At 38.9% G+C, this 12295-nt stretch overlaps 1 protein-coding gene across 1 annotated transcript in view; it reads right to left on the minus strand.

Annotated features, from left to right (window-relative positions):
* The window catches only part of PRDM2 (PR/SET domain 2), a 45506-nt gene that overhangs the window by 15192 nt on the left and 18019 nt on the right, over positions 1-12295 (minus strand).

Here is a 12295-nt window from a genome sequence, read left to right on the forward strand (position 1 = left end):
ATCTGTCATCATTGTAGGTATGTGGTGGAGCGTTCTTCTTGCAACACCATTATAAAGTTATCAGATACAGCTAGTTTGTGTAGGCATCACTTCAGGTATTGTTAAGCAAATGACATTAAAAATTGACATGAATTGTTTCACAGTGTACAAAAACAATCACAACAGAATTTTAACCTCCAGCTCCTGAGAACCACAGGAATATTTCAGAGCTGCAGAAGGTCATGGTTCTGTACTGTCAATCAGTCCAGACCTAACATATTAACTAATATTGAAGCTGGAGAGGCAGAATACATACAGCTATATAGTACAGACAAAATGGAAAACTCCTGTGAATTATCTACAGATTATGGGCAAATGCAGTGAGCAAAGGTTTCTCTGTAATTTTTTCCAGCAGGACTCGTATCTCCTCTTCCATAAAAAGACACTTTCAAGCTTACCCAGTAGGAGCAGGAGAAAGAGAAAGCCAAACTTCACAGCAATTCTATTAATACCAAACTGCCTGTTGTATAAGCCTATTGCTACCCATTAACCATCACTTCACTCACTAAGAGCACATTTTAATCACTGCATTTTCCAGCCACAAGAGAAAAGGGGCAATGAAGTCTCACCTTGGGAAGGTATTTCAGGACACCTGAGGACAGAGGTACACACACCAAAGTGCATGTGCATGAAACTAATTGTACCAAGCACTAAATACACCCTTTGCAGGAAAGGAACAGAGCCCTGCACTGACAGAGACTGTTAACGTGACATTTGCATAACAGATGAACTTGTTGCCATGGAAAGTGTAGGAAAATTCTGAGCTGGGCTATTTAAAACACCAATTTCTGCAAATGTTTGGCAAAGTCTCCACTTTAATGATAGCACTGAAGATCATGTTACTGTGTCTCACCACAAAGTTGTGGGATTATGGTAGTCAGAAATGAGGATGGCACCACAGGTGTGCCATGCCAAGAGCAAGAAATGACCCAACAGTTCACAAGAAGCAGAAGGGAATATACTGCCATTTTATGGAATTTGTGAGACTAGAAAATTTGACACTGCTCACAAATTTCAGATAAACACATTTTTAAAAACTGGTGAAAAGTTCTGAGTGGGAAGCCTGTGTTAAATGTGTGATATTACACCAATCCCTACAAGCTGAACTATGAGCTACCACCAGTCTTCTTCATATGAGCTACATTTTGTAAATTAAATTACGTGCCATAACTCTGTACCAGACAAGAGACCAAACCAGTTTATATTACCTGTCTGTCACAGTATGCCATCCACTCTTGCAGCAACTCATTCCAATCCCCAACATGTTCTGCCTTCTGACTAAGCTGAGTGCACATCCCAGGAAGTCTTTAGTTTATAGACTACAAGACTTACTTATAATGACTTAAGTAGTACAGAATGTCACCCAACAATTACAAGGCATGGCAAACAAGTGTTAAATTCCATGCAATTTTAACCCACACAAGAGCTGTGATGGAACAATTAAGTACAAATAATTAAATGTAGAGCTTTTATCCTAGCAAGATTTGAAAATGTTATTTCTGCCCTTATGCCAATATTTCTAAAACAGTAGAAAGGGGACACAAATATGTGACCAGACTTGCTCTAAACTTTCTCAATCACTCCAACTCCTGGTGTATTCCTGCCTCCCTCCATTCACTACAAATTCCTAGCAAGTTGCTCCATGGCTGTCACAGCTCCCACAGCCAGCCCAGGACAGAAAACATGATGAACATTCCTCCCTGTACTTCTATTCCATGAGTTTTTGTTTTGCTAAGTATTAAGACAAAAGCAGCAGCAAAAGAAATGTCAGCTGGCGCACACACTTTCCAGAAATAACTGTTCCCTATATTTAGCCAGTTTTTATATAAAATTCAGTTAAAAATAGAGCATCCGAATTGTGTATTTAATACTGAAAGTGTCTAAATTTAAATCTCTGCTTAAACCAATCAGAGCTTTTATCTAAGCCCAGAAAATGTTGCTTCCAGTCAGTAGAACTTGCTCCAAAATGTCTGTGAAATGAAGTTACTCTCAGATAATTAGAAATACCATCTACTTTGACAGCAGCATTTAAAAGGTAATGCAAATGAAAGCCCTCACACAACTACTTGTACCAGCAAGTTTAAAATCATCACTATTAAATCGGTCTGCCTTAATTTGTAATAAATAACCCAAATATTTGTCATGGCCCTATTTGGATCACTGAACATTTGAGAGGATTACATCAAAAATGGGGTTTTAGCTAAGTTATCTTCAACAGTAACTACTTAGGCCTTTTCCTGCCATTTTATTCTGCTGTTTGACAAACCAGGTATCTTCCAATCCAGCAGCACTCACATAAATAAGTGACATTTAAAAAAAAATAGAAAAAAAGGACTTTTGAGTCCACTGCAGACCCAAAGGCCCTTCTCACACAGCTGATCAAAGTGGTGTCTTGCTATCCAGAGCAATTTTGCCTCTCTATGTCAGACATGAAAAGCTGCCACTGCATGGAAAACCAAACCTGAACCACTGGTCCAAACGTTTGCCCAGACAGGGCCGATGGCTTTGCTTGGAGAACACAGCTGTACAAAGGCTACAATTCCCAGGAAACAGGGCTGCCTTTGTGCCAAACAGGAGCCCTGGGATTACTGTAACAGGAGTCCCCACTGCTGAGGAAACAAGAGCAAAGCCTCTCACAGACGCAGGATCTGGACAGAGCTACCATCATGCTAAAGCTGCCATGGATAAAATTAAACCCCTCAGAATTGCACAAGGGCACACTCATTTACAGTCACCCAAATTTGTCCTGTTATTCCTTTTATTCAAATTTGTCATGTCATTTATATTTACCACATCTGCAGCATGTCACTTCACAGTGATTTTTCTCCAACAAGTATTCCCAGTAAAATCACCCCTCTGTGTTTTACAATGTATTTCACCTGCTCTTTGATATCCATTCCCAAATTTCTTTCCTTTAACCTCAATATTACAACCAACTACCCACTGGTAAGTATGCACTGTTTTTCCATCAGTCCCCATTAAAAATATTACAGCATCTTCTCAACTGGATCTCCAACCTAACAAAGAACATTAATGGTCAATAACCAGCTCCTGTCAAAAGATATATGCAGCATGAAAACTCTGCTTCTCTGAATCAGTTAAATTTGCAAAGACTCATCTCCTTCCAGCTTCAGAGTGACAAATACAAAGTCATATGGCAGAATACCACAGTAGGTCCTTTACAGAAGTAGATAAATGAGGATAAATATTACCGTGTAAACTCATCATTTTAATGCACAATAGTCATCAAATAACTTTTATCTGCTGGGAAATTGTGGAAGATTTGCTTCACTTCCTTGGTGAAACAAAGTGCTTCATTCATTTCAGCCACAGCCCACTGATACTTTCTTAGAGAAATTCTTGTCAGCCTTCTCTGATAACATGAGATACACTGAATTATATTTCCAAAGGAGCTGTAATCCTCCAGTTGCCCAATCAGTCCATTTCTCAAAAGGACTGTGCTACAGGACAATGGCAACAGTTGGTGCTCATGTTAACAAGACCGACAACAGAAGTTCTAAATTTATAATATGCCCCAAACCAGACAAGAGCAAATTGTTATGTGCTTAATTTGTGACACCAAGAAAGGTCACAGGCTCATGAAGTCATTAGAGGGAACAGCAACTTCTTCCATTTTTCAAACAATGAAAACAAATCTCAGAGCACAAATGTACTTCTGCTCAGTTAACTGCTACATGCAAGATGAAAGTCTAATTCAACCTAAACAGGTTAAAACTAGAAGTTTTTTGCACATACCTATTTATAGTATAAAACATCAACTAAAACAGACTCCAGAAATAAAAAGTCACTGTAACGTAATTTGGACAATTTAATTTGCAGGTAAGGAACCAGAAAACAAAACCAGGTCTGGTATCTGAGTGAGGAGAGTGGAGGGTGACACCCAACAGTTCAGGATTTGGGAGCTATGAGCTAAGTTTCAGTACAAAGTCCACTTTGCTTTTGCAATCCCTGACAAGGGTCTGTAAGATCAGAAACTCTGGACTCGCTGCTCTTTACCTGCAACTCAAAAGGGGACACTTTGCAGGCAAGTCCAGTTTTTCCTCACTGCCACTTGGTAAGAGCAATTCCTTGGGAAAGACAACTCTAAGACTTGGCTGAGGATCCAGCTCTGGCCAAGGTGGGTGTTTGAATGCTCTGATCCCAAACCCCAGCTGGACAGGTCAGCTATCACTGCACTGAGCTGCTTCACACCACAGCTCACCATCTCCACAGTGTGCAGTTTCACTGGCAGCAACATATGGAAGTTTGCATTGGGCTCAGCCCTGAATAATGGTGATGGCAGAGAAAATTTGCCCAAATTTCTATGAATCGAGTCACATTTACAAACACCAGGCCTTTCCCATTCAACAGTCAAATTGTTTCTGATGCACTGCCAAACAAAACGAGATCTGTATCTGAGGAGACTCCAGTGAGGCATCTGGCTCTCAACAAGAGTTACAATAATGTATAGCTGACTACTCATTTCCATGGCATTTTGCAGCAATATAATCAAGATGATGGATTTTCAGCTATTATAATAGTCTCACTAGAATAACTTTATATCAATCAGCACATTAATAACAGTGCCTCTCTGAAGCTCTGCAGCATTCATCACAGTCAATCAAAAGCTCTCACAGAACTCTGATAACAAAGTGCAACAACAGAATTAACTCTTGAAAGTTGCTAAGCTCATAAGTGCTCTGAAAGCTCCATCCTAAATAACTCTCAGGCACTGTTGATCCAAACAAATATTGTGATTTACCAGGGGAAAAAAGTATAAAAGGCAAGTAAATACTTCTAGAAAATTGTCAGACATTGTCTAATTTCTTAGCTAAAATGCTGAAATACCACTGAGTCTTGTTTCAAAAACTGATCATAAACCCAAGCAGAAAGTCAGTCTGCTGTAACATTTCCTTGAGGAACTCAACACAGCAAGTGTAGGCTGGTGAGAATTCTTCAGAACAAAGTCATTCCTGTCAATCTGTGTAAGGCTCTTGGAAGGAATGACAAAATAAATTGGAAGGTTTGACAGATTGAAAAAAATAAATACACTCGAGTCTCACAAATGGTTTTCCTTTTAGCTCATTTGAAAAATACACAAAACAGTAAATAAATAAAATACAAAATTTCTTTGCTATTTTGCAGGTTTGTAATGCAGTGAGAATCTCCAGAGAGTTGACAAACACAAGTTACCTTCTGAACGAGATCTCAGTTAAAGAAAAGAGCTCTCAGCCACACACTCAAATGGAGTCTGCATGTCTTCCATAAATAAACCAGCTACCAAAACTTTGTGTGCACACTCCTGAAGTTAAGTTAAATCTGCTTGATCACCACTGCATAATAAATTACACAGGGCACCTGCAGATAAGCCCTCAGTATAAGACATTCCCTGTAAATAATGCAAATAAAGTAAATGGTCAAAGCAAAATCATGGTAAATTGCAATTAAAAGGTTTAGTATAGTTAATGATACAACATTATTCATACTATATTTGATTGAATGATTTTTAAAAGATGAGGCATTAAAAAAATCTAGAGAAAAGTGGTAGAATGATTCAGAGGTACAGAAGTTATTATTACAAGAACTTAGAGCCTTCTCTAAATAAAAAGATGGTTCAAGCAGGAGGCAAATGGATTTCCACACACTGGAAGTCAAAAACTGACTTTACCTTGCATCCACCATAAACCCCAGAGTCTCCAACTGGGAAACAAACACAGACATGGGAGATTGTACAGAAGGGTCAGGAAACCATAGAAAGAGCAACAGTGGCTCATAAAGCCTTGGCTTAATGTGAGGGAACACAAAGCAATTCAAGAAAGGATTATTCATGTGAGCAAAAGTCACCCAGGTTTAGTGAGATGTAAGGCAGTAACTCATTGGTTTTGTTCTCTTATACTCTATAAGCAACAAGACAACTCTAAATCACAAAACACTTGAAGGAATAAAAACCAAAAGTACTTCTTTCTCTCTGGAAAACAGTGTCTATTCTACTCTGCAGGAATTCATCCCCCTCCTATTTTAGAACAAATCCCCCAAATCGATCTCAAAGCTCTTCCCTAAAAGAGAATAATCAAATTTTCTCCACATCTTCTACACAGAAGGGTTTAAACAATTCTATGAGTCACAAGAAAATGGTTTAAGAAAGTCTTAGGAAATCCCAATATAACAAAATATTTCTACAAGGATACCTGTATTTCAATAGCAACCTAGAAGCTTCCAACTTATTTTCAGGAAAATCAAAACAGTATTTACTAGGAAAGGAAGAGAGTAATTTCCAAATGCAGTGGATTATTTAAAAAACTTAGCAGTGAAATATCAAACTGCTTTTCTTCCAGGTCAACTCCTTGCTTTCAAAGCCAATCCTCAGCAATTGAAAAAAAAATTGATTAATAACAGAAAGCTGCCTGGTGCCTTATTTCACTTCCCACTGTTGGATTATGTAACTGAAGACAGCATTAGCAAATTTACTGGGAAATGCCACAACTGTGGCCTAGATATATTTTACTTTTTTAACTTGAGAAAAGCAGTCTAAGGAAGTGTGACTAAAAATGCAAAAGTATGAAAAAAAATACAGAACACTTTAGAATCTGAGTTTCCAAATAACTCCAAAACTTTTATTCTGTTAGCTAACGATATACATCTGCTTTAAGGAGAACTAAGTCAGTAGCTAGAAATATAACTTGTAACAACCATGAAGGCCAGATTGTTATTTTAAGTCAAACACAAAAACCCCACAGAGATAAAGTAACAGTGTGTGCAAGGTGCTTGCAGTACTTCCAAAAGTTTATACTTAGAAACACAGAGTTTAAGGGGCCAACACAGGCAATTCAATGCTGATTTTTAAAATTTTCTTAAATACAGGTAATTGATTTTTTTATTCCTCAAATGAAAGCTTATTTTCTGCCGTTCTTAAATCCACAGGAGGGGCAAGGCTGGAATGAGTAACACCAACCCCCCTCGGCTGTTCTGAAAGCACCAAGCAGCTGTCCCAGGAGCTGGGGGCACTGCTGGAGAGGTGACGATGGGAATTTAAAGTAACACAAATCTCCCATTCAAGGGTCCCCATATATGGGGGTTAAAAGAAAATTTGCACTGCTTAGAAGACCTCAAATGTAAGAGTTACTCTCCAGACAGATGCTTCCAGGAGAGATATGATCCCCTGACATCCCAAATACTGCTTCTAAAATGGAGTTGTATGAACTTGCAAACCAATGTGATTTGGGGAAATCAAAATAAATTTCATTTTGAGACATTGTTCTAGATGATCTTGATGACCTCTTTCTTCCTCCCTCATGTTTTCGCAGTCATTGGTTAGGAAATTCTGAAGCCTTGAGCTCCTACCTGAATTTTTCATTACATTTATTGGAAATAGAGCTTAGATAACAACATCACTTCATCGTATCTTTGCTACAAATGTACAATTTGCACATCCCTCTATAAGCTACATTCCAACTCATACACAATCATTTTTCTCACAAGCTCTTTTCTGTTCAGAAACAAACTTTTAAACTTAGTCCAAGTGCAAACCTACTAAATTCGTGTGACTTAAAACCCAGACAATGAGAGCATCATTTGACCATGATTTCCATTTGGGATGACACCCAGATGGCAATCCAAGGCCTACCTTTATAAACCTTATGCATATCTACAGCACTCTCAAGTACAGCTAATGATTTGGAACTACAGGAGAAGGCTAAGAAATTACTAACAAAAAAAGAAAAACTGCAAGGATTTCTACTATCACAGAATCATCCAACCTGCTTATTTCAGCCCTAAGTTTTCCTGTTTCCCAGCAGCAATTTGACACTGTTTCAGCAACAGTCACAGACAAGAGAAAAAACAGTGTAACTTTTAGGATGACAGAGTTTATTTGGATGTGGGAAGCAGAAGCCTGAAGTTGCACTTTGCATTCAGCCTGATATCAACCAAGGCCCAATAATTATTTGTAACAGCCAATAAGTGATTCTTAATTCACCCACCTTCATCTCACACTGCCTCTGGGCCAGTGTGAGTTATTACAAATATCCCTACAGTTCATGTTCTGCCTGAAACTGGATGAGAACTACGGGAAGCAGCAACATTAGTAATAGAATCATGTAAGTTAACAAAACTTCATAAGATTTATTAGCAATGGTTTGAGACTTTAAAGCCATACTGAACAATCACCAGGGGCTGTCCACAACACAGGTGACCCTGATGCAGGTGCTTTGCCTGCACTACAATAGAGAAATATTTTAGGAGTTGACACAACTGTGGCTGAGAGATCCTTTGGTTTCACAATCCACTCCAGCTGCATTATGTAGCATATGCCTTTGGAAGAATGAAATCAAAGACTTTTCCCCCCTGTCGAGAGCCTGACAGCACCAGTGCAGCTCCCTGGGAGGAGCCCCGGGCCTGCCTGAATGAGGGGAACACAGTGAGGGCCAGAGCACCTCCAGAGACAGAAACAAGCCCGGGAAAAACATTCTCTTCCCCCCAAAAAACGCTGTTTTAGAGGTATTACTCCCAAGCATGCAGCAGGGCAAGCTTTGATCCTGAGTCACATCTGTATCTTTCTTCCTTCAAAACCAGACTTTTGATCTGCCACATAATCTGTAACAGAAGTAAGATTTTAGCCTTGTTTGATCACACTCTGGAGCCTATGCAGCACCTTAAAGCAGATTACAGCCTGATAAAAACACTGGATATCTTTATGTATGATCATCTATGGAATAACCATCCTTTCTTTAAAAAAAAATACTTTAGCTACTGAAAAGTTACTTTTTTCCAGAAAGACTGAGTCTGCAGCCGGAGGCTTCATGTGTTCTTTCTGAAGGAAACACTCTGTCCATGTTCCTGCTGACTGCTACAGATTATTCCTGATCACTGCTACAAATTATTCCTGTCATAAGCAAAGGAAGAAACACCCGGATGAGACCAAAAAAATCCACACTACTTCTCTCAAGGACACATGAACCCAACTTGCAAAGTGAATCCAAGCTGTTCTCTTTTTAATTTCCTTAGAAGGAGAATTAATAAAAGATCTTGTGCTAATGCATTTGATTGAGCAAATTCCCCTACAAGCCTGGCAGGCAGCACATTAACTATGACCTGGGAGAAACAATGGTAAATGTTTAACAAAAAAAAATGAAATTTCAGAAAATGCAAAAGAAACAAAAAAGCCACTAATCTCAGCTATTGTTGGCCATGCACTGGTAGCTGCTGGCTGTGAACTATGCAGTTAAGGCAGCAATCAGCTTGGCTCTGACAAAAATCGGTGATGGCACCCAACTTGACCAGGTTTTCCTTTTTGGGGCGTTGCATTCCCGCCCCTCTCCATACCTCGTTATCCTACTAAATTTCTTTCTAAATCTCAAATGCACCTTAAGAACATCACACAGTGTTCCAATGTATGAAAATAAATTAGCAATAACTGCCTTTTCCCTCCAGGACTCCTGAGCTGCTGTGCATGGTAGAAGGAAGATGGAGAGGATTTATTCCAGCTAAGAAAAGCTATGGCCAAGTCAGGCAGGAGCCATCAAACACAAACATCTGGGGACTGTAAAGCAGTCTGAACGCAGAACACAAACCCAGAAATATCAGGAGGGAAATGGGAACCTGGAAGAGCTGCCAGGTGCCACCCTGGATACACTGTAAAGGAGATTATGGACCTTGTGTCAGGGATCAGTGGCAAGCAGGGCAGCTCAAGGTCAGGGCGAGCAGCTCAGCGTGGACTTTGTGTCTGCCCAGGCCTGGCCAGCTCCTGGCTCACCCAAACCTCAGCACTGCAGTCTGTTCTGCCTCTTCTGCTAACTCAGAATAACTTACAGAATAACTTACAGCACCACAGGGTTTCATCAGTCACCCAGAGAGGGGATTCCTCCTGCACCATGAGCATGTCACAGCAATGAAAGTGACTGACTGGGCAAAACAGCCCATTTTTAGTACCTGAGAAATGGTCACCTCTTCTGATCTGTCAAGAGCTCATTACACAGGTGGCAGGAACAAGGTTATTTGTCAAATAATAAATATCTGAACTGTTCAAGCATAAGACCTAAGATGCATTAAAAATTCAAAAGGATATTTGTTTTACTGAATCTAGAATAATAATGAGTTATTAGTTATCTAATAACTACGTGGTCTGTATCACTAAATCATAATACTCCTCTCAAAGAATGTCTTGTCCAGTCATTCCTAAGTTATTAAACTGTCACTTTTCCAGAAAACATGTTCCTAAAGGACACACTCATTCACAGTTGTTAGAATTTAGCAATTCTTACTTGGTTATATTTTATTCTCAATGTGTAAGACAACAGTGTGCAACACAGGCCAAAATAAAAATTAAAAATTTTATTCATCTGTTTAGGTCACTAATGAATTCAAATTTCACAATCCTCTGGAGGAGCTCCTCTCTAGCAATTTCTTAAATTGCTTTTTAATTCAAATATTACCTTATACTGACTCCCAATTTTTCACATGCATAAAGTTAATTCATGAAAATCTTTCTCCTCCCATTCCTTTGTATCATATAATTAGAAATATTTTTTTCTAAATTAACTACTTTTCAATCATGTTCATCATAATTTCCTTAATTTCCCCAAACCCCTCAAGTCCAGGTGTAAGAAGCTTCCCCATGCAAGGACACAGCTGAATCTAGAAAAGCAGGGATATGAGTAGAAACCATTCTGGAATCCTCACTGCAGCTACTGCTACCAAATCTCCAGGAGAAAAGTGTGTATTTCTTGTAAAAAGATTTCTGTGAATTGCAAATATTAGCAGATGTTACTACAAACACTAAAAAAACTGAGAGTAAATGCAGAGTAAAAAAAAAAATTCCAGTGAAACCTGTGAAAAAGAGAACTACAGAATTTCAAAATATCTAATGAATTGCCTTACCATTTTACAGCTGAAACTTTAACAATTCAAATCAACTAAATACTAAGAATTTGGTCTTTCTGCTTCATGAGACAAGAGTATAACTGCATAAATATATTATTCTTGATTATTCTCAAATGTTTCCTCAATATTGTGCTTGGAGTTGGTTTTTGCTGGGTTGCTTTTTATTTAATAATTGTGAGCCTTGGTAAGGAGTTTGTGTTTATAAAAAAAGGGGAAAAAATTCCTCATTATGAAATTTGTAGAATTCGTAACAGTTAAAACATGAAACGTACAAAAGAGCACAAAATCAAAACCCACAAAGCAAATCAGCTCACTGGTATTTTTACCTATAACTTCATGAATGCAAATCAAACTTCTATGGCACGAAAAATTACCTTGGAAATTATTCTGTCTGGCTTTTCTGATTTATCATATAATCAAATTCCTGCAGGTTGTTTTTCTAGCTTTTCAAGTAAATCATAGGCACACAAATTCCATGTGCTAAGATAATGCAGATTTAGGAAAAAAACATAATATGGCCTGTAATTTACCAACTGCTGCTTATATATGTGCTAAATATGTTTTTCATTATAAAATAAAACTCAGTGCTTGAATTTCAGTTTGTATTTGCTTAACCTATGAAATAACATTCAAAATAACTCATTGTGTTGCACTACAGCCCCCCATCCTCAATCTCAAATAAAAAACTTACACAATAACTTATTTTTCAACATCTGACCTTGTTTCCAATGTGAGTTCCAACTGTACTACCTGTAAGATAAGGCCCTACATTTTACGTTTAAAAATTATATTGATGCTTCTTAAAATATTATCTTTCTTCGGTTCATTTTTAACCCGCAGAGAATACCAAAATGTACATATTCCCATGCAAGAATTGATACATCTGTGCTAAAACCCTGAATGTTTCCCTTCTATATCTACTCCCTGTAACTCAAGGCTTTATTGTGATTTTGGCCTAAAACGTTAGTCAAAATGTCAGTTATGTAAGGCCACGCGTGGAGGCACACGCACTCTAAAAAACCCTCCTGCTGAATTAGTCATGGAAAAAATAATGGATGTCTGGTCTGACATACATATTCACAGAGGGAATAATGCATTTATACCACCCGACACCCCGTCCCACCCTCCGTCCCCGGCCCAAATCAGCCGGGAGCAGCCATTCCCACCGCCTGCGAAATTCCATAACCAACACATCGGCCTAGGAACAACAAGAAATTAAAAACCGCAGGGAAATAAGAGGAGCGGAATTCTTCATCAGGCTCGAGTGAAGTACCCCCAAACCCCGCGCTCAGCCTCCCCTTCCCAAAGGATCCCCGCGAACCCGGCCTCGGCTGCGCCTTCTCCACGGCGGGATCGCGGCGGCCTCGGGCTCCGCTCC

This window comes from Sylvia atricapilla, chromosome 22, assembly GCF_009819655.1.
Source record: "Sylvia atricapilla isolate bSylAtr1 chromosome 22, bSylAtr1.pri, whole genome shotgun sequence".
Lineage (NCBI taxonomy): Eukaryota > Metazoa > Chordata > Aves > Passeriformes > Sylviidae > Sylvia > Sylvia atricapilla.